The sequence below is a fragment of the Sminthopsis crassicaudata genome, chromosome 3, assembly GCF_048593235.1.
Source record: "Sminthopsis crassicaudata isolate SCR6 chromosome 3, ASM4859323v1, whole genome shotgun sequence".
In the NCBI taxonomy this organism is placed as follows: Eukaryota; Metazoa; Chordata; class Mammalia; order Dasyuromorphia; family Dasyuridae; genus Sminthopsis; species Sminthopsis crassicaudata.
This window is the reverse complement of record NC_133619.1, coordinates 181,871,650-181,893,795: the sequence shown is the minus strand read 5'-3', so window position 1 is coordinate 181,893,795 and position 22,146 is coordinate 181,871,650. Positions and strand designations below refer to the sequence as shown.

General features: G+C 35.8%; 1 protein-coding gene across 6 annotated transcripts in view; it reads right to left on the bottom strand.

The window, feature by feature from the left end:
• Positions 1-22,146, bottom strand: part of FHL2 (four and a half LIM domains 2) — an 86,118-nt gene that overhangs the window by 38,555 nt on the left and 25,417 nt on the right. Inside the window, exon 1 of one of the 6 annotated variants that reach the window (XM_074299699.1) lies at positions 13,449-13,565. The exons of 1 other annotated variant lie outside the window; for it this stretch is intronic. The gene's annotated coding sequence lies outside the window, so the exon portion shown is untranslated. Of the gene's footprint in view, positions 1-12,662; positions 13,566-22,146 lie in introns of those variants that run through there. 4 more of the 6 variants (XM_074299700.1, XM_074299696.1, XM_074299695.1 and 1 more) reach the window with 4 other exon arrangements.

The following is a 22,146-nucleotide window of genomic DNA, read 5'->3' as shown; positions in this document are numbered from 1 at the left end:
TGATTCTTTTTACATAAAACCTCTATTAAAATTGGAAGGGAAAAAGCTTTTGTTAGATGCCTACCTTCCACCAGGCACAATACATTTCTCATTTTACAGATAAAAAATTGTGACGAAGTTTTCCAGTACTTTGTTTAGTTATATAGGTTAAACGTGCAATTCTTCTAAATGTATTTCCACATTTATCATGCTACTTAAGAAAAATTATATCAAAAGTGGAAAAATGAGAAAGAAAAAAGCAAGCAAACAAACAACAAAAGGTGAAAAACTATGTTTTGATCCACATTCAACTGTTTTCTCTCTGCTTGTGGCTCTCATCACAAGTCTATTGAAAATGCCTAAGTAGGGAGCATATTTTTGCTGTTATTTGTATCCCTGGAAGTTAGCCCAGTGTCTGGTACAAAGTAAGCACTTACTCCCTCTTGGCAGGGTCTCATAACTCAACAGTTACCCTTACCCCAAAAATAATAATGATAAAGTAATCAGACGATAAAGTGAACCCAATCATATCCCGTAGAGCAGGGCTTCTTAAACTTTTTCTACGTGACCCTGAGTATATAGGTATATTAAAATATGTATACACGTTAAGCATTTACTGATGATAAATCATAATTTCATGACCCCCATCATTCCATTACAAGATCTCATATTGAGTCATGAACCAGAAGAAGCTGGATACTAATATAGTAGTAATATAGTAGTATGCATATAGGGAATATGTAATCCAAGCAAATCATACTTCTGGCTATGCACGGTCCTGATGTCTTTTCTCTTTTACTGCTGTTCTATTGTTGCTCCCCCAGGCACTGTTCTTTCTGTGATGGTTTTCTGTGATGGCATTATGGCTGATAGAAGGGGATAGAGAGGAAGAATGATTCTGCTACAGAAATGAGAATCATTTCCCCTCAAGAGCTGAGTTCTTCTTTCATAACTGACTCTCTTTTGAGGAAGGGGAAATCTTTTCTTTCATTTGTAATTTATTCAATAATTACAGCAAAATGCTTGAGTGTACTGGCTAAACAAATTTATCATTACTAAAATGAATTATAAACAAAGTAAACATTTAGGGGGAACAACAGACACAAGCACATAAGCTACTGATCACAGCTCAAAGAGCATAGAAGGAAACAGGAAACAGGAAGTGAATGATCAAGAAATAAATGGGAAATAATTACCCCTTCCCTATCTATCTTTTGAGGATCAGAAGGGGAAGGAAAATGGTGTAGCTTGGGTTTGGACCAGTTTGGACCTACCGTTTTTGTATGCTTGTGCTCATGCTGTCCTTGGCTCATACATAACTTCCATCAGACAATCTTGAATTCTCAATCTTGATTCTCCACAAAACTTTGAGATAACTATTCTTTGTAGTCTGGCATGATAGCTCCAAAGGCTATCCTGCATGTTTCCACTCACTATGACTTCTCTAAGAAGTTCATTAAGATTCAAGGAACTGACTCTTTTCTTAACCATCAGAACTCACATTTCTCACACCTATCTCCTGCATTAATTGTTTTCTTAAAAAGAAGGGCTTAGTTTTTAAAAGGTCTATGAGAACTTTAACTGATCCTTCTAATTTCATAAAGCTTGACTGAAGAATTTCTTCACACCATTTAAGGGGTTAAGAGAGTAGACAATGTAGAAAACTTTTTGCTCTTTAAGGTAGAAGCCTTTTTTAGTAAAATTCTCAACTTCTTTAATTATATCAAGGCATCTGGAAGAAAATCAGTTGATCAGGATTATCCCTCATACTATTTGTGATTTGAGAATAAGGTGGGTTTATTACATTAAAGGAAGAAATAATTAAAAATGTTGTGGTACTCAAATAATTTTAATAAAGAGTATGAAGAATACTTCCATTGCATCCAGTCCTACTCGATAGAAGGTTTATATAAGGATATGGTCAAAAATAACATAGGATGATAAGGTATGCATGGATGGTGATCTGCATGGGTAAATGGAATATCCACAGTGATGAGTTCATAGATTTAAATACAGAAGTAAAAGTACAAGTGAAATCCATTGGTTTGATCTATTTTTGATAGAACACTGGTCTATGGGATATCCTATGTAATCAAGAGAGTGAACCAGTAAACTCCTGGACAAATTCACATGGGAAGACTCACCTTCTTAAATTCAAACACTTACTAGTTGTGTGACCCTGAGCAAGTTATTTAACTCTGTTTGCCTCAGATTCCTCATTTGTAAAATGAAGTGGAGGAGGAAATAGCAAACTACTGTAATATCTCTGTCAAGAAAATCCCCAGAGGGGCCTTTAAGAGTCAGACCAACTGAAGACAACTGAACAACAATAAATTTGTGTGTGTATCTGTATATACTGTCCACTGTGCTCCAAGAAGCAGCAGTAACTTAAGACCAGCTAAGGATTTGTAGTCAAATAAGGATAGATATTAAATTTGTCATTTCATTAGTGGGCAGGACACTCAAGTGAGGAAACTTTTACCAAAGCATTAAGAAGTTAAATGTCTTGCTCGAAGTAAAAAAGAAAATCCAGATTTTCCTGACTACTCCATGCTGACTCTCACACAGTTAAATATTAAATATATTGGACTCTGGAGCAAATGGTCACCATCTCTAATGAAGAATATGTTAAGATATATATTATTTGGTGAAGTGATTTTTTTAGTAGTCTAGCAATAATACCACCATTATACATTACCATAATGTGTGATTAACATTTAGCCTAATTCTTATAATGACCATGTGAGGGAGGCAGGACATGTATTTTTAAATTCATTTTACAGAGATTTTTATGAGCCTTAGGGAAGTTATAACTTGGCTAAAACTATGCATCTGGTTTGGGAAGCAGTCAAGAGAGGTTACTCCTTGTTGCTTTTGGATAAGATACAGAGTCCTTAGATGCTTTGTATCTAAAGCCCTTCCTAACTGTAGTTCCTGTGTATTGTATATTACTCTTTTTTTTTTTTTTTTTTGGCCAAAATGGTGTTCTGGCCAAATTGGCCTTATTATTATTCTCTATATATGTCACTCTCTCACTCAAAGTCAGTTGGATGAAATCTAGTTAGTGATAGACTTAGAAAATTTGAACCAATATCCTCTCCTACTTTAGCAATCTTTCCATTGAAGAGGTTTTTATATTTTAACAATTCTATTGAGCACACACATGTTCCAATATTGGGTTAGATAATCTACAAGTCAAGGGGAGACGTAAGAGTTCCTTCTTTCACATCTAAATAGTTTAAAATTAATTCTTCCTTTCCTTTTCAAAGTGATACTAAATAGAAAATCCAGTCTCAAATAGGCTTTTGTTTATTTTTTGTCTTGCACTTTATCCACCTCCCCAAATTCATATTTCTCTTAGATTATTTTAGAAGATAAGATTTAGCCATGAGATGAAAGGTAGACAAAACTAATCCCAGTGAATCTTCCTTTTTACTGCAGTATAATATGCTTAGGAATAAGTGTGCTCTTATTTAAATAGGACACCAGAGTTTTCATGCTCTTTTTGAAGTGAAGTAGTACCATGGAAGGTCAACCAGTTATATCATCTTTACTACCTATTACTTAACTCAGAGGAATGTGAAAAGGATTAAGCAATGAAGACTCGGGGCTACAAGGAGACAGGTATCATACAAGCATGAGGTATGACTGCTGCAATGTTATTTCTATTGACTCTAATCCAAAGTACAAATTCACAAATTGTACTTTATAAGGACTGAATCATGTCCTGATGTCATTTCCCAGGGCTGTTAGAAGACTTCTGAACAACCAGAGTAGGCAGGGCATCCTACTCACCTTCCATCCTGTATATCAAAACTCTACATTTAGCTGTTCTTTTTGGGGACTCATTCAATGAAGTAGCTAACCAGTAATACAAAGTCCTACCTATCCACCCAGCTCAAAAAAAAACAAAAAACAAAAAAAAAACCTCACCAAGTCAGCAAGCAACAGTTTAAGTGTAGCCCCTGGAGTTTTCCCTTATAGGTTAAAAGCTCAGGCAGCTACCAACCACATGAACCAACAGCTTTGGGTACATGGAGGCTTTGTAATTTGGATCACTGATTTATAGTTGGAAGGTCATCCAGGGACCATGTGCTAATGGGCCACATTGAGAGAATTGGACTAAATGACTTTCAACTACAAATCTATTATTTTGTGAATGTCAGGATTAAGTATGTATGAGGTACTTTCTGAGCAGTGTTTCTCAACAGTCCTTGACAGATTTTCACTAACCATCCAGAATCCCACTACATAATTCTCCCTATTCACTATATGACTAGGAACACAGTGGAGAACAGGCAAGTATGAGATTTAGAGAGTAAGTTTGTTATTATTTTTTGGTCAATTAGTAATGTCTATCTTTTTACAACCCCATTTAGAATTTTCTTAGCAAAGATACTGGAGTGATTTGCCATTTCCTTCTCCAGAAGCCCCATTAAACAATCATAACCACCTAGTTTATGCTGTCAGTTTTTCATTGCATGTAGCAACCCAAATTAGGCTAGCTTCTAAATGTCTAATGCCCTTTTGCCAAAGCTGGGAATGTTCCCTACCAATTTATAAGTAGTAGGATTCATTTCTTAAGAAAACACTTAAATATCCCTACTTATGGGTGTATCTGGATCCAAACAATGAGTCACTAATGGTATTGACGCATGAAACTTTTCTCTCTTCTTCCATCCCCCCATTAATGAGTTAAGGAGTGGACTATTACTTTTACTGTCATTCTCCACCCCTCTTCAAATGAAGGAACATGAGAATTTTTTTTTTTTTTTGTAAATAAGTATCATCAGGGAAGAGAGGGTATAAATTATTTTGTATTTCCCTAGTACCACATAGAGTTTTTGTATCTAATAAATAGCAGTTGGATGAATCACTAAAATGTAAATTTGTTTTACATAAGACACTTCCTTCAATTCTTTTAGGATGAGAGATTTCATCCCTGTGGGCATTTCTACCAAAGTATACTGCAGATCCTCTTCTTAGTATCTATGGCCAAAAGTATTAATCACTCATCATTCATCATTTTTCAATGCTTAGGTGATCGTGGAATTTAGTTTCACTTCATCCAAGGGCCTTTCCAATCAAGATCTCTCTAAACATGATAGCCTTTGAGAACTCAAGGTCACCCTTTCCACCATGGACTAACCATCTGATGTTACAAATATCTTGAGTCAAGTATCAGTTCTGGCATATAGTGACAATATGGTTTTACGACATTTAACCTCTTGATGACCCTGGGTAGGTATTCCTAACATAAAATGGCTAGTGTTAAATACTCCTAATTCAAAGAATGTAATACAACATACTAAGACTAATTTCCTTTGCTGTCCCTCCATGGAGATGTCGGTAAGTTTTCCCCACAGGAGAGAGAAAGCATCTCTTCAAGTAGTTCCTAATGCCCTTGCCAAAAGCTAGGGGAGCTATCATGATTTGATTAATGTCAATCTATCATAGAACTAGCAAATTACTGATAGATGAAAAAACTCTGCTCAGAAAGTGCCATCATAAATACCTGATTCTGACATTCATAAAATAATAGATTTAGAGTTGAAAGTCATTTAGTCTAACTCCTTCATTAAGTATATGAAGAAGCTGCTGCCCAATTGCACATCCTACCTGAGTGACCTTCCAACTATGGAAATTCAAATGGAGGTGCCTAGGACAAGAAGTTGTCATCAAAAACATTTCTTTGAGGCAAGTAGGTGGTCCAAGAGTACCAGCCTTAGAATCAGAAGGACTTATCTGCACAGACACATATTTTGTACACTTTCAAAGCCATGGAGATCATTTTTAAAACACTGAAATTTGGTCAAGGAATATTCTTCCATGGAAGTAACAACAGTGGAGATATTGGAGAAGGTGTTCTTCATTTGGGAATGTTTAGTGCACTGCTAGAAGTTACTATCCTTATAGTTGCTTACATTTTTATCTGTCCCATAGATATTTCTTTGATTCCATTAGAGTAAAATTCTTCCATATCAACCCAGTTTAATTCAATAAACAATGATTAGGCATCTGCTAGGCATGAAAAATACATAGACAAAAATAGAATAGTCCTTTCATGGAGTATAGGGGAGAAGATAAGTTATATTTTGAAAGGTTACTACAGGAGATCATAAAGGAGTTATTCAGGAGATAGTTGTTCACATATTTACAACTAGATTTCATGAGGGAGGATAGGAGTGAGTTGAAGAGTTGAAGTCACTTACCTAGTAATGGTAACAAAGCTTGTAAAAGCTGATAAAATTTCCAAATGAGGAATAGAAATTAGGACAGAGCCTAAAATATGGCCATGGGCTGTATCCCACAGTCTCCTTTGCTAAGTTATTTTTGAGACAGGTGAAGAATCATAAAATAGGGTCATAGAAGCCAAGCAAAGTGAGTCTCCAGGAGGAGTGGTTAGCACTCTTGACAGAATGAAGTTAAAAAAAAAAAAGATTAAAACTGAATAAGACATTATGGATTTAGTAGTTAAAAGATCATCAGAGATCTTGGAGAAAGCGTTCTTGGTCAAATATTAGGGAAGGAAGTTATGTTGTACAGAATTAAAATATGAATAAATGGTGAGGAAGGCAAGGAAGTAAAGACTATTATTTCTAAGATTTTGTCAGTGAAAGGTAAGTGAAAGACATTAGGTTAAGGAAGTGGCAAAGTTATGTCAGGTCTAATATGACATAACTATGATCTAACTATAATCATACATATAATACATAAATATGATCTAACTATGATCGTGGCAATTCATTTCACAATACTTGGTTTGTTGGTGCTGTCATATTTCCTATAAAGAAAGTACCATTTTTGCTTTGTGCATATAAATAAGATTGACATCACTTACTAGGAAATGTATGCACTTATTGGGAAATGTAAAAATACATTTTTATTTGGCTGCTAGTCTAGCTCATAAATGCAAGACATCTCAATATATAGAATATTGAGCTAAAGGACCTAAGTGAATGCTTATCTGTTCATCACACTGTTTGTATAGTGGCTCAGGAAAACTGAGTTAAATCAGAAAATTAAACCATGAATAAATATAATGACACTTTTGATCTTTGTTTAAACATGTAGTCCATGGACACTTTGCTGAAAAGTAATCCTCTGGTCTCTGGGAATGTTTTAAAGAATCCAACCAGGGTCACAAGAGTTAAAGCTTCTGTGTCAATAAGAGCAGGCCCAAAGTTAGTTGTGAGGTCAGTCAAACACTCTTTCTGCCTTCCCTTTCTATCTCCTTTGACCTTTCAAACAACACTTTTCTCTACCCATCAAACTGCCCTAGAATCTCTAGAATTTGAGGAAAATTAACATAGGTCAGAGATCACAATATTCTAGTATAAAAAAAGAGAAATCTTAGAAGCCATTATGAAGATGCTATATCTTGGCTTCCTCTGTTGATTTGTAGCATTCTTTATCTCCAGCTACTCTAGGGACTTGAACATTTGTTAAAAAATGTCCTTCAATTAATTTTATTTGGATTAATAAGTATTTTTGAGTGGATTACTTTTTTTTCTTCCCTAATGTGATCACCACCTTATACCACCATCACCAGAAAACAAACAAACAAAAACATTTGGAGAAGTATTTGCCGTCAAATGTAGGAGGAAGAATGAATCTTTCAATAATGAAGGGGGAAAGAGCCCATGAATTCAGAAAGCTAGCATTAATTCAAGCATAAAGTAAGTTTTTGTTTGTCTTGTTTTGTGGTGGTGGTGGTGAGAGTAAGGCAGATCCAAACATATTGATAGGTACTGGAAATAGTCAGTATTCAGGGAGAGATAAAAAAGAAAGATAGTAAATAATAGTTAAAACAATGAATGCAGGACATGGGTAGGGATGAATAGAAGGCCCCAGCTAAAGAAGCTGGCAAGGAGATAAGTTACCTATTCCTCTTGAAAAGGGGTAAAGGCATTGTTGGTGGAATTGTGAATACATCCAGCCATTCTGGAGAGCAATATGGAACTATGCTCAAAAAGTTGTCAAACTGTGCATACCCTTTGACCCAGCAGTCTGGGCTTATATCTCAAAGAGATCTTAAAGAAGGGAAAGGGACCTGTATGTGCAACAATGTTTGTGGCAGCCCTCTTTGTAGTGGCCAGAAACTAGAAACTAAGTGGATGCCCATCATTTGGAGAATGGCTGAATAAATTGTGGTATATGAATATTATTGTTCTGTAAGAAATGACCAACAGGATGATTTCAGAAAGGCCTGGAGAGACTTACATGAACTGATGCTGAGTGAAATGAGCAGGACCAGATCATTATATACTTCAACAACAATACTATATGATGATCAATTCTGATGGATGTGGCCATTTTCAACAATGAGAGGATCCAAATCAGTTCCAATAGAGCAATAATGAACTGAACCAGCCACACCTAACGAAAGAACTCTGGGAGATGATTATGAACCACTACATAGAATTCCTAATCCCTCTAATTTTGTCCGCCTGCATTTTGGATTTCCTTCACAGGCTAATTGTACACTATTTCAAAGTCTGATTCTTTTTGTTCAGCAAGACAACTGTTTGGAATACATATATTGTATTTAATTTATACTTTAACATACTTAAACGTGTATTGGTCAACCTGCCATCTGGGGGGGGGGGAAGGAGGGGAAAAATTAGAACAAAAGGTTTGGCAATTGTCAATGTTGTAAAATTACCCATGCATACATCTGGTAAATAAAAACTAGTAAAAAAATTAAAAAAAAAAAAAGAAAGAAAGAAAAGGGGTAAGGGATAGTTGAAGGTGTAAAGGTTCTGAGGTATGGAATATATGGAGGAAGGTAAGGATGTTTGGTATCCTTTCATAGAAGACAAAGACATTTGCTGGGAGAAAGGGTGTAGAGAAGAGATTGAAGCTTTAAAGAAAAAAGAGAAAGTTTATAGTTCCTCTCCTAGCCCACTCCATGGAAGGAATCACAGAGAAATATGGTATATTTATCCACTACAACAGGTCTCCTGACCTTAAATCTAGCTGTCTTTTTTTCCTTTACATTACATTGCCTCTTCACAAGGACACAAGGAAAAAGTAAAAAGAGTGTCTCCAGGTAAACTGTTAGATTTCAAAGATGTTAAGTAAGTATAAAACTTTTTTTAAAATTCTTCAGAAATATATTATACAAACAAAATCTGACTAAACAAAAAATATTTTTTCAAAAATATTCTTTGAATATTGACTTGGAAATGAAAAGTGAATAATAATTCAATCATACTGTATGAATTGTACATAATTTTGGAATGACTGTACTCTAGAATCATGTAGAATTTAAAATCCACAAAAGATATTGACTAGTACTTTATTCTCAAACACACCAGATCAATAAGTAGAAGACAGCTATAATCCTAGTGCTTAGAATCACTGGTATCAGACAAATCTTTAGATAGGTTCTATCATGAAGCAGGACACTATTTTCCAGCTTTCCCATTGATTTTTTTTTGATTCATCCAGAAAACTTATTTATACTTTGTTTCTTCACCAGCTATTAGTCTTGCAAAAGAAAAGTCTATTATGGAACCAAAGGCTTCTTTTCCAATCCTGTTCTTGGTCTTTAATTCTATCTATGGATCTTATATTTAGTTTTCATTTGATGTACAGTTTTTCTCTGTGCATTCCTCTGAAGGTAATATAATGCCATGTGAGAACTCATTGATGAAATTGGGAGCATTTAGCCTGGAAAAAAAAAAGACTTGAGGATGATCACTGCTTAAAAATATTTGGGATCTAATCATGTGGAAGAATGACTAGACTTTTTCTGCTTTTATCCAGAAGTGGCGGAATTTATAGGGAAAGATAGTTCAGTTCAATATAAGGACAAGCTGCTTAACAATGATATACATCTAAAAATAGAATGGGCTGTCTCAAATAGTTGTCAGTTCTTTACAGTAGAGTTCTTTGAGGATCCGATGGATGATAACTTGCCAGTGATAACAATCATGTTTTAAAGAGGAATTGGGTTAGCAATTTCTGAAATCCCTCTTGACTCTTAAAATTGTTTAGTAAGTTTCATCAGGAGTTAAGATTTCACCAGAATCATATATAGATGCCTATAAACACAAATAACACGCTCACATACATATATATATATATATATATATGTATACATATATATATATCCATATGTTATATCTACTTATCCATGGCTATATACATATATTTTCCCCTAATTTGTTCTTTTGTTCTTTCTTAAAGAATTACATCTATTTCAGTGACTTGGGCTGAGTGTGTGTGTGTGTGTGTGTAAGCAACCTTGCTTTTCCATTTCTAGCAATTTTAAATGTTACACCTCCTGGCAAAAGCCTCCTTGATCTTCTCCTTCTTTCATTGCTAGTATTCCCTCTCACCAAATCTCCTGCCTCTCCCTGAATTACTTCCCATATACTTTGAATATATTTTGCACTTATCTATTATATGCTGTGTCTCCCTATAAAATATAAACTTTTTGAAAGCAAGGATTATTTTATTAAGCCAATCAACACACCCCCTTTCTTGGTGGCCAGATTTTTCATTCCAGGTTATTTTTCCAGATAAGCTAGAATTGATTTACACTAATGAAGATGAGTTTTGAGATACAAAATTAGCAATGATGCAAGGATACTGAAAGTGAGAGCTAGTGGTCAGAAAACTGTTGTTACTGTCCTTTCCAAAATTCTACTGGACATACTCTTTGGTGACTGCATGGCACAAAAAGGTATAGAGTGGGATGTAGCTTTTTAAAAAAAATTGATATTTATTAAGTGCCAACTATGAGCATGACCCCCAGAATTAAAGGAGAACAATGAAAAAAAAATCCTTGATATTAGGGAATTTATGTTCTACTATATTACATACTCATCAAATGAACTAGCCTGTTATAGATATAATAATTTGGATTATTCCAAATATTTTTAATCTTAAAATTTCAAAATATATATTTCAAGTGTATTGTTTATATTCAGAAAAATATGGGTTCTTTTAAGTTTAGTTTTTTTTTTAAATTATAAATTTAGCATCACTGAAGAGGCTTCTATTTGATAAAACTATGGAGGGGCTAGACTATTGGGAAAATTACATCAAATAATTATTGAGTAGCTACTAAGTATGAAGGCCTATGTATTAGGAAGATGAGAAGAAGTCGTCTTAGAATCAGTGAATTTGCTGCCTAAGAAGCAGAAAAGAAAACATGTATATAGCTTCTCAAAGCTGGATGACCCAGGCAGAAGTCAAAAGCACCAATTTTTGTCCAAACATGGGGTAGACATATAGAGAAAGAGTTAACTAAACTGCCATGAATCCAGATTAGCCTCTAGTCTAAACTCCAGTATAAAGGAATTATAAAGGAATTTATAGCTAAAACCTCCCCTTCCCCCCCCAAACCCCCCCCCCAATAACAACAAAACCAGGTAGATTCAAGATAAGAAGAGTATTGAGAAACACAGGAGAAAATCAGGTTAGTTTATTCTCTTTACTTTTAGGCAAAACCTAAGGGTCTAACACTATCTTAGACAGTTGACTATCTCTCATGTATAATAACCTCTTTCTCACATTTCTTTTGTTGACTTTTTTTTTTAAATAGCCCTCACTTTCAGGAAATTCTTCCTCATATTTAATAAAATTGCCGTATGGATTCCTAAGTAACAGGTGTGTTATTACTCTTGACTACTTCTAGTCATGGAATTGCTTTGAGAAAAAAATATATATATATAAAGGATAGATAAAAACATGAGGATGTCTTTGACCCTTCAGAAAACTTCATTCCAACATGTTGTAAAACAAGGGCATTTTCACTTACCTAATATTTAAAACAGAAGTGTCATGTTTGTATATTCCTATCCAATTAAAATCTATACAAAATACCATTTTGAGCTCACTAATATGAACACTCAATACAACACAAGCAGCAATGGCACCAATACATTGGGATGAATTAGATTTTAGCATCTGCTTTTGGAACATACTTCTCTACATATTGTCACTAATACATTCATTTTAACTTAATTTAAAATTCTATTTTTCCAAATAAGTGATTCAAGTGGACACCTAAACAAAAACACATGTGCTTTACATTATCTCAGTAAAGAGTAAATATAAACAATTATGATTAAAGCAAAAGCATGAAAAAACATGCAAATCAGTGATTTTCATTTTATTTTCCTTCCAATGATCACAGAGTAATCAGAGATAGTTATTAATGGAAAACAGCTTAAAATTTGTTTTTCATTTGAGCTGAGAACAAAGAAAGATTCTGTATTTGTAGGTTTTGCAATTTCTTTCCCCGTAAGAACTTTTCTGTCTTCAGTACGTTTTTTCTTCCTATTTACAAGAAAATATTCTTGCCTTAAGCAGATGGACCTAGATAATTTCCTCCGTTCTCAGACACTACTTTGGAGAACAAAAATTAAGCCACTCTTTTGTTGAGTTTGGAAGCTCAAAATATGTACGGGGATGTTAAGGACATTGAAACTCGGGATCTCACGCCAGACGCCAAGGCATCAGACCATCAGTATCACACAGAGTTTTGTTCAAATGTTTACTAAATTCATGACACAGTCCTTTTCTATCATCTAATAGCGATCCAAAAGGTTTCATCTGCCCAAGGAACCCTTTTTCCTGCCTTTCTGTACCATCTTTTTGGTAAGGTGAGGCGGTGAAGGGAGCTGAACCGGAAACCCTCTCAGACTTGTAATCTGCAAAATCCCAACCTTTTTGTCCTTCCTCAGCGGATCAGACTTCTCTCCCGCCGCCTTTGTTGTTCTAGTTACACACCTTCAGCCGTACCTCCAGCCTTTCTTTTCTCTTTCAGAGAGATCTGGAATCAGACTTAAGTCGATGGGGGAGCGAGTGAGAGAGGGAGGAAGGAGCAGAGGGGGAGAAGTCTACTTACTGAGCAGCCACTGCCGCGTTAGTGTGACTTGCTGGACCAGGGATGGGGAGTCACATCCATGGGCAGCCTAGAAACGAGCACAATGGCCTGCGTAGAGCGGACGCGCAGGAGGCAGCCGCCCGCGATCCCGCCACCCTGCAAGCGGAGCAGAGGCGGCTGCACGGATTTCGGCTGGGCGGCCGGGAATGTGTGGATACAAGCTGCCTGCCTTCGCAGCCTAGCGAAACCCCCACCGTATCATTTTACCATATAAGGAGACAAAAGCATCGGAGACACTCACTCTTTAAGGCTCCCAGCAGCTGGCATTCAACACTTTCTCTCGTCTGTAGTATGTGTGCGTGCGTGTATGTGTTTTCCTTTCCTCCCAAACACTCTGTCAGGCTCTTGCTTCAGCCAGACTCACTCCTCCTTCCAGCCTCCTTCCTCTCATCTCCTGCCACCTCCATTCCCACCCCCTTTCAACTACCTCTTTTCATCATGTTTTCTTTCTTTTCCTTTTAACCCAATGATGTCTTTATGGGAAACAACTTGATGAAAACCTAGCCGTATCAACTTACAGAGAGTTTTGCACTCAGGCTGACACCAGCATTCCAGAACTCCTCACCTGGGGTAGAGTGCCAAGCCCGGGGCTGCTGCTGCTGCTCCTACTCCAGCAGTTATCGGAACCTGGTCACAAGCGGATGATTCTGTCAGCCTAAACATTCACCTTCTGTTTACAAATGAGGTGGGGAAGCAGACAGACTTGGGGAGGAAGGGGGGGATTGGGGTGAGAGCAGGAACAGTAAACCAAGACATTTGCATACTTGGAGCTTCCCTTTAGGAAACTTTTCAGTTCATAAAAGAAAGTAGTCCGGTCAGGCAGTCAACCAACTAGCATTTATTAAGCGTCTACAATGTGCCAGGCACTGTGCTGAACGCTGGCAATACAAAGAAAGACAAGAACTACAACAATCAAAAAGCCATTCCCTAATTGGCAAGGCGCTCAGAGTCTAAGGGGGACCAAAACGAAATGAAAATGTAAAATCTTTTCTCTGAGAAACGAAGGCAAAAGATCAGCCCTTAGTTTTCTTTCCACTAATAAAAAATCAAAACTTTAGGTGATAAATGAAAACTCTGCAGATAACAAAGGATTACAAACTCTACTGGTTCAGATCCATTCATTGGAAAAAGTCAACAACTCGACCCCCAGGGAAAGGAGGTTGAGTAAGTCGGTGGGGGGAAAGAGGGAGGGAGTTTGCATTGAAAGCTAGTCAAAGGGAACTTTGGGATTGCAATTGTTTCTTCTTGGGTGGGTAAAGAAAATTCAAGTTGTGAATTGTAGATCCAGGTCAAAGAAGTTTAGTTGATAACCTGTACTGGATGCTGTTAATATGAAATATAACTGAGAGTAGTACAATTCAAAGATTGGGTAAAGTTCATCATAATCCATGCTCTGAAGATAGACAAAGGCTGAATTGGAGAGCCAGATACCAGGTTCAAATTCCTGTTCTTCCGCTTACAGTCTATGTGTGTATAGGCAAATATATGACGTCTCTGAGCTTTCATTTTCCTTATCTCCCACTGGAGGGACTTGATGAGATGATCCCTAAGGCCACATTTATGTTTTATAATTCTGTAAAAGAGATGCTCACTATTTTCTTGTTGAGCTCAGAATTCACCAAAGGACCCTCCGAATGATTAAGAGAGATAACCCAGAATCAGCTTTTCATTTTATAGGTCAGCCAAGTAAATCACAGAGTTCATTATTGAAAGAATCCAAAACTCTTGACTCTCCATGAGGATAGGAGATTCTTATTTGTTTGTATAGAATTTTAAGGCTTAGAAACTATTCAGTCTTATTTGATTCTTCATTACCCCAAGTGGAGTTTTCTTGGCAAAAATACTGAAGTGGTTTGCCATTTTCTTCTCCAACTCATTTTACAGATGAGGAAACTAAGGCAAATGGGGTTAAGTGACTTGTCCAGGGTTATAAAACAGTTAGTATGTGTCTGAGGCTAAATTTGAATTCAGGATGATGAATCTTCCTGACTTCAGGCCTGACACTCTGTGCACTGTGGCATCACCCAGCTGACCTGGAGGTAACCATATAGATCATCTAATCCACTATTTTCATATTAGTCTCATGTTACTTAGTTCCAGAGAAGTTATGACTTGTCTAAAGCCATATAGGTAGTAAGTAACAGGGCTAAGGTCTTCATCAGGCACTTCATACCAAACAGATTATTACACCCAGAAACTTCAGAGCTAGAGAGGGATTATGAGTTGAACATGGTAAAAAAAAAAAAAAAACTAGATTAAATATTAGAGACAGAATTTGAATCCAGGACTCTGAACCAGAGGTCTTTTTTTTTAAAAACTATATTTTGATACTTCACACAGGCATTCAGCTAAAAATCATAATGGGTAAACATATGGAAAACCATAACAAAGCCAGGTATACATTACACTCATCAGGGCATATTGAAGAACTTTGAGAAAAAAAGTAGGAAGTATTATTGCTGAAGGAAAACAGCACAGTGACTCAAACTCTGGACTCAATAATTTACTAGTGACACATTATGGGGGGGAGGGACAATCACCCTGGGGGGTGGAGTAGGGTTGGCAATATTCTAAATATAGGCATGGAATCAGGAACTCTGAATCCTCACTGCAATTAGCCTTTCAATTTCCTTAAGTGAAGGGAAGCCTCTCTTAGAAAAACTTAAGGAAAAGAAAAAAGTCAGAATGGCTGTCTTTAAAAAAAAAACAAAACAAAACACCATAATTAAATAATTCACAAAAATTTCAAAGGGAGGATAGCTTTTTTTTTTCCTTTTTTTTTTTTTTTTTTGGCAAGGGCACTTAAGAATACAAGTGATTGTTAAGTATGTACTCTCACAGCAGATTTATGGATCCATTCTTCTAAGCCTAAGTATGACTAGATCCACAGGTGATTGAATATTGTTTGTCCTTTGTTCTTGAAGAGGACCATGATATCAGGCAGGTGATGCTATGACATGCAAGTGAATTGGCTTTAAGTGAAGGAGAGCTTAACAAGTCACCTGCCTCACTTTCCCCTCCAGAACCATCTGGGTCCAGTGGTCAGATATAGAACAAAACGACTAGAGATGATCCTGGATGCAGTGGAAGACCTTGGTCTTTTTAAGCTAAGGTCTTCAGTAAGTCTGTTTGGCCGAGGCAATCCGTATTCAGTGATTGAGGCTTGGTGGAAGTTGAAGCAAAGAATGGCCTCTTTCACCTAGGTCCCTCCTCCCCCCTAAAAAAAAAATAAATCTAAGTAAATAAATAAAATTTGAAGGGAAGACCTTCAGAGTTTCTGAACAAAGCAGAAGTGATTGCTTCTTACATTCAATCTAAGTGATTGGCTGAATAAAATTGTGGCATATGAATGTTATGGAATATGGAATGTAAGAAATGACCAGCAGGATGATTTCAGAAAGGCCTGGAGAGACTTACATGAACTGATGTTAAGTGAAATGAGCAGGACCAGGAGTTCATTATATACTTCAACAACAATACTATATGATGGTTAATTCTGATGGATGTGTTTCCCTTCAACAAGGAAATGAACCAAATCAGTTCCATTTGTTCAATAATGAATAGAACCAGCTACACATAGCAAAAGAACTATGTGAAATGAGTGTAAACCACAACATAGCAAACACCCATCTTCTATTCCTTTACACTTTTGTGGAATATCTCTTGTGCTAATTATTGTGAATAAGTCATCATTGGAAATACAATGAAGTCTAAATTGTGTATGCCATTCATTTCTCCTTTGCCAGTTGGGTCACAACTTTGATTCTTGGAGATTGTGATGGATTAAGATTTGTAACCCTATAACATCACCAGGAGAATATTTATGTTAAAAAGATGGCCTCTATAGTATTCCTTCTAGGTTCAAACACAAACTTCTCACAATTTGATCCCAACTTATCTTTCCAGTCTTAAGACATATTTGTGTCTCTTCACACCCTGTGGTTGAACAAAACTGGCCTCCTTGTTGCTTATACTTGATCCTCCATCTCTTATTTCCATTCTTCTATACTGTCTGTCCTCCGTTCTGTATTTCAATTTCTGTTCACTTCTGCCTCTTAGCATCCCTACTTTCCTTTAAGATGCAGCTCAAGTACCATCTTCTACATGAAGCTTTATCTAATCTTTCCTAGTGTCTCCCCTACATTGTAATATTATATGACTAGATTGTAAGTTTCTCAAGGGTAAAAAAGAAGGAAGAGGAAAAGAAAGAAAAAAGTGAAAGGAAGAAAGGGAGGAAGGAAAGAAGGAAGGAAAGAGAGAGGAAGGAAGATAAGAAACAAAAGAAGAAAGGAAAAAAAAGAAAGAATAGAGGAAAGAGAACAGCTTTAGATCCTCATTACTCTATTTTTTTTTTTTGCCTCAATATCTACTAGTCGATACCTAATACGTATCATTTATGAACCAGGAAGGAACCAGCACAAATCACTTTCCTGATTCTCTGAGTGTTATTGTTGTACCTAGAAAGGTTAATGGGAGTGAAACAACAAAAAGGGAAACAAAAAGAGAAAGAAAAAGAAAAAAGTTTAAAAAGTAAGGAGAAATGAGAGAAACAAATGATTAAGCTAGGATAAGAAGGAATAGGGAAAGATCTAATCTATGAATAACTTTGTATCTGATCTGCCTTTATGATAACATTTAGGTTCCAAAGGAACTGGGTGAAGGATCCTGTGTAATGACTCAACACTAAAATTATCCTCACTTTGTGAATATTACTCAGCACAAGGAATGGATCTGAGAAGAAAAGGGGTCTTAAGAGAGAATGTCAGGAACTTGTGTCTGGGGGTGGAGGGTTGGGAAGGAATGCAGGATAACTGCAGGTTTCTCAGGATAGCAGTGGGGCTGAGTAGCAGCTTAAGATGAGTGTGTTCTATGTGAATGCCTTCAGCATCAATGTCCCAAGATAAAATAGATTTTTTTTAGTTGAAACCATGGCTTAATTCTTATTTTCACTGTTATCCCTATTATTTCCTTTCTATGCATATAAATATATATGCCTTAAGTTTTCTTTCTACATTAATTTTCTACATAACTTGTGGTTATGTGTAACACACTGTACTTAGAGAAATTATGCAAAAGTAATCAAATATATTTCCTATGCTCAAGTAGTTTATAATCTAGTAGTACCTTTGCTGATGTTTACTAATTTTTATTTTCTCCTGGGCACATATAATTGTCAAGATTGTGGTTAAGTAAAGGGGGAAATGGAAATATAAGATCAAAGATCTAATCTAGAAGAAAACTTAAGAGGCAATATTGTACAACCCTCTCATATTACAGATGAGTAAACTGAGTCCCAGAGAGATTAAGTGATTTGCCTAAATTCACACAGGCAGCAAGCTTTAGAAGTAAGACTTTTAGAGGTAAGAAAATACAGATTTTCTAAGGAAAGAATCAGGACTGTCTCTAGTGTACCATATATTGTTTCTAATGTACTATATCAAAATGCAGATTGCTCAAAGATTCCCCATATCCTGATTTTCATCATAGAGCTATTAGAGAATTTAAACCCCAGAATAATACAGGTTATGGAGGAGGAAAAAATAACCTTACTTTTAGAAGAAAAATTACAGTATGGGAAATCTTTCTTTTATATTCTAAAATGATACTGTGGGTATGTAAGTTCCTGGTACCTACAGGAGTGCAATGACACATTTTAATGTGTGATCTGCAAGTTTTACCACCTAGGAAATGTGAGTCACCTCCACTTGTTAGCCTTTTTTGATAGAGCTAGTTCCTGTTATTTTCTTTGTCTTGAAACAAGCATAGTTTGCAGCTCTGCCTCTGTTTGCTCAGAGGAAATGCTCAGCCTACCATGAAGTCAGTTTTTATAGTCACAAAAAAATAAACAAAAGGCCAATATTCCTTATCTTCTTCTAGTTAGAAGGAAAAAAATTTGGTTTCTTTCTTAGGTTTCCATATCCAATTTCTTTCTCTGAAGAAAAAGGAAAAAAAAAAGATTAAATGGATACAAATTGTCAATGTTTAAAGTCTCAAAACATTCCAGTGTTCTGGCCAAATCCACAAATAACTATATGGTCCTCAAGAATTTGCCATTATATTGTCAAAAATAATTCCAGTTGTATTTGGTTGTCCTTAATACAAGTTCCCATCACAGTTTTGAGAGATCATTAAAGAAAGTTGCTATTTGGGGATAATGTATGTAATCTTGCAAACCCAACATTTCAGCCCAATAGGGTTCATGTGGCAGTTGGTTATCATTACATATTGAGGGAATTATTCTGTCTTCCTAATATTAAGAGCAGGCACTGTCTTTTGCCTTTCTTTCTATGCCCAATATATAGCACATTGAGTGCCTGGCACATAGTAGAGGCTTACTAAATACTAGTTAACCTACTGATTTAATTCAAAACATGATATGAAGTCAAGGAAAAAAAAACCTTAAAAACCCATTCTTGTTTCTATGCTTTACTGGTGCTTCACATTTCAGCTCTTATTTGTAATAATCTGTTCATTCATATTGACTTGGAAATTGTTTTACTTTTGAGTGGAGGCAATAATTAAAAGAATTCTTTTTTCTTTAATCAGCTATTCTGAAATCAACTTTAAAGGTGCATTGGATAGGATGGAGGGGGGAGAGTAAATTCCTAGGATTGGTATAAACCTGGTGAAATCTTATTCTAATTCAATAATATTTGCTTTCTTAACATGCCTGAATAGCTTTCACATATGGTCTCTAACAATTATTCCATTGGTTCACTGAAACTGGAGAGTTTCATCCAAGATCAGCTATTTCTAAGAATGTTTATCTCAAAGTGCATAACTCTCAGTTATCTACACTATCTTATTTATTTTGAGGACAACCGCTGCAAAATTTGTAATCCCAGGTTGTTTTCCTTCTGCTATGACTACTCCTTGGTTCTATTTCTTTTTTGTTCAGATATTACAAGCTTATTTTGATAGAGAGGCATTATGAAATGGTAGAAAAAACAACAAACAAAAATCTATCTAGACCAAGATTCAAGTAAGTCACTAAGACTCATAGAATTTTTTTTGTTGTTGTTTTGTTTTTTCCCCCGAGGCTGGGGTTAAGTGACTTGCCCAGGGTCACATAGCCAAGAAATGTTAAGTGTCTTGAGACCAGATTTGAAGATTTGAACTCAGGTCCTCCTGAATTCAGGGCTGGTATTCTATCCACTGTGCCACCTAGGTGCCCCAGATTCATAGAATGTTAAAGTTTATTCTCATTTAAAAAAAAAAAAGTTTTATTATTGTCTTCAGTTTTTATACCATAAGCAGCTAGATAACATGTTAGAATGCTGGACTTGGAGTCAGAAAAACCTGAGTTTGAATCTTGCCTTAAATAATTGTTAGCTGTATGACCCTGGACAAGTCATTTAAGATCTGTTTGTCTCAGTTTTCTTGACTGTAAATTGGAAATAAAAATAATGCTTCTTTCAAAGAGTTCTTATGAGGACTTGAGAGATGATATATGTAAGATAAGTGCTTTGCCAATTTTAAAGCTCTATATAAATACTAGTTTTTCATAATTTTGAATATTATCTACTCTTTCTCACCAAGAATGGAAACCTCCCTTGTAATAACAGTTTAAGAAAAAAAGAAAATTGATATGGTGACTGTCTCACAATTTATCATTCTTCCCCCATCATAATAATTGCTTCTTTGTTGATACATGAGATATGTATTTCATTATTTATTTTCTAGGCCACAAACATATGCGTGTATGGATATGAATATATATGTATATGTGCAGTACACAGACACACATACACATGTATGTTTACTACTCACTCATCACATTATATAGACGGACAAACTAAAAGGCAAAACTACTTTGGTCAAGTTATACAGTTAGGCACAACTGGTAGAAATTTGGACATGAATCTTGGCCTTCATAGCTCTAAAGTCTTTTTGTTACATCCCATTGCCTTGCTGGGTAACTTTAGGGCATAACCCCTCTGTTTCAGTCTCCTCAGCTACAAAATGAGAATAAACCCATCCATTCTATCTGCCTTATGGTATGGTTGTGAGGATTAAATGAGACAATAGATGTGAAAATACTTTGAAAAGAAAAACAAAACCACATACAAATGTTAAGGTTGTATTATGGTAGCTCAGATATAATAGAATTTGAAAAGAAGCATCAATCTGCTCCCACTGCTAAAAAAAAAACTTGTTAAAAAACAAAATAGCACCAAAACTCTTTCTTCCCTCCCCCAACAACTCTCATCATCACAGCTGCTGAAATTGCTACTGTTTTCAGTTATGAATCACTGTTTCTATTATCATGTGTAATTAAGAGCTGAATATACTTCAAATGTTATCTTATGCAGATCATTAATGAACTACCAAAAGACACTGAAAAATTCACTGACTTCTAGAGGTGAAAGGAGCCTTATAGGTGAACTAGTCTAACCCTCTAATTTTTCGGAAGAAACTAAATCCCAGAGAGATGAAGCCCCTAGCTCCAAGGCCATGAAGAAAATTAGGCAGACAACTAAGACATTGCAAAGCCATTGAGATGGTATATGGAATGCATATGAGGAACATAGAAAAAGCTACTATTTCTAGATTGTAGAAAACAGGAAAGGGAATAATGTACTGATTTTATAACCCGGCTGTGAAAGGTTTTAAAAGCTAAATAGAGGAGTTTATATTTTTTCCTTGATATAATAGGAAGCCACCAGAGTCTGTTGAATAGAAGTGTAAAATGGTCACATCTAAATTCCCCATGCTCTTAAGGAAAATCATTCTGACAACATTGATCAAAATGAACTGGAGAGGGGAGAGACAAAAAGACCAAATTAGGTAAAGTGCTGAGTTAAGATAACAGTCATGGAAACAGAAATAAGGAGTTGGATTCAAGAGATATTTTGAAAATAGAATCAGCAAGATTTAACAACTGATAACATTTGACATTTGGGATTGAGTAAGGGTAGGGAGTTGAGGATAGCGCCAGAGTTATGAACCAGGGAGACTGGAAGAATAGAGGCTTCTCATCAGAAATATGTTAATTTGGAAGAGGACTGAGTTTGGGATCAACAAGTTCACTTTGAGACATACTGAATTTAGATGTTTATGTTTATTTAATTTATGTAGGGACTGAGGCTCAAGGGATAGAAGGGTGAGTAAATCATCAGGATAGAGATTAAAACTTATGATCTGCTAAAGTTATTATAATGATAGAAAAGAATATCTAGAATAGAACATTGGGGAAAAATCACAGTTCAGAGAAGAGAAAAGGGGAAAGAAAATGAGAGGAGATAAGAGGAGGGGAAGATGAC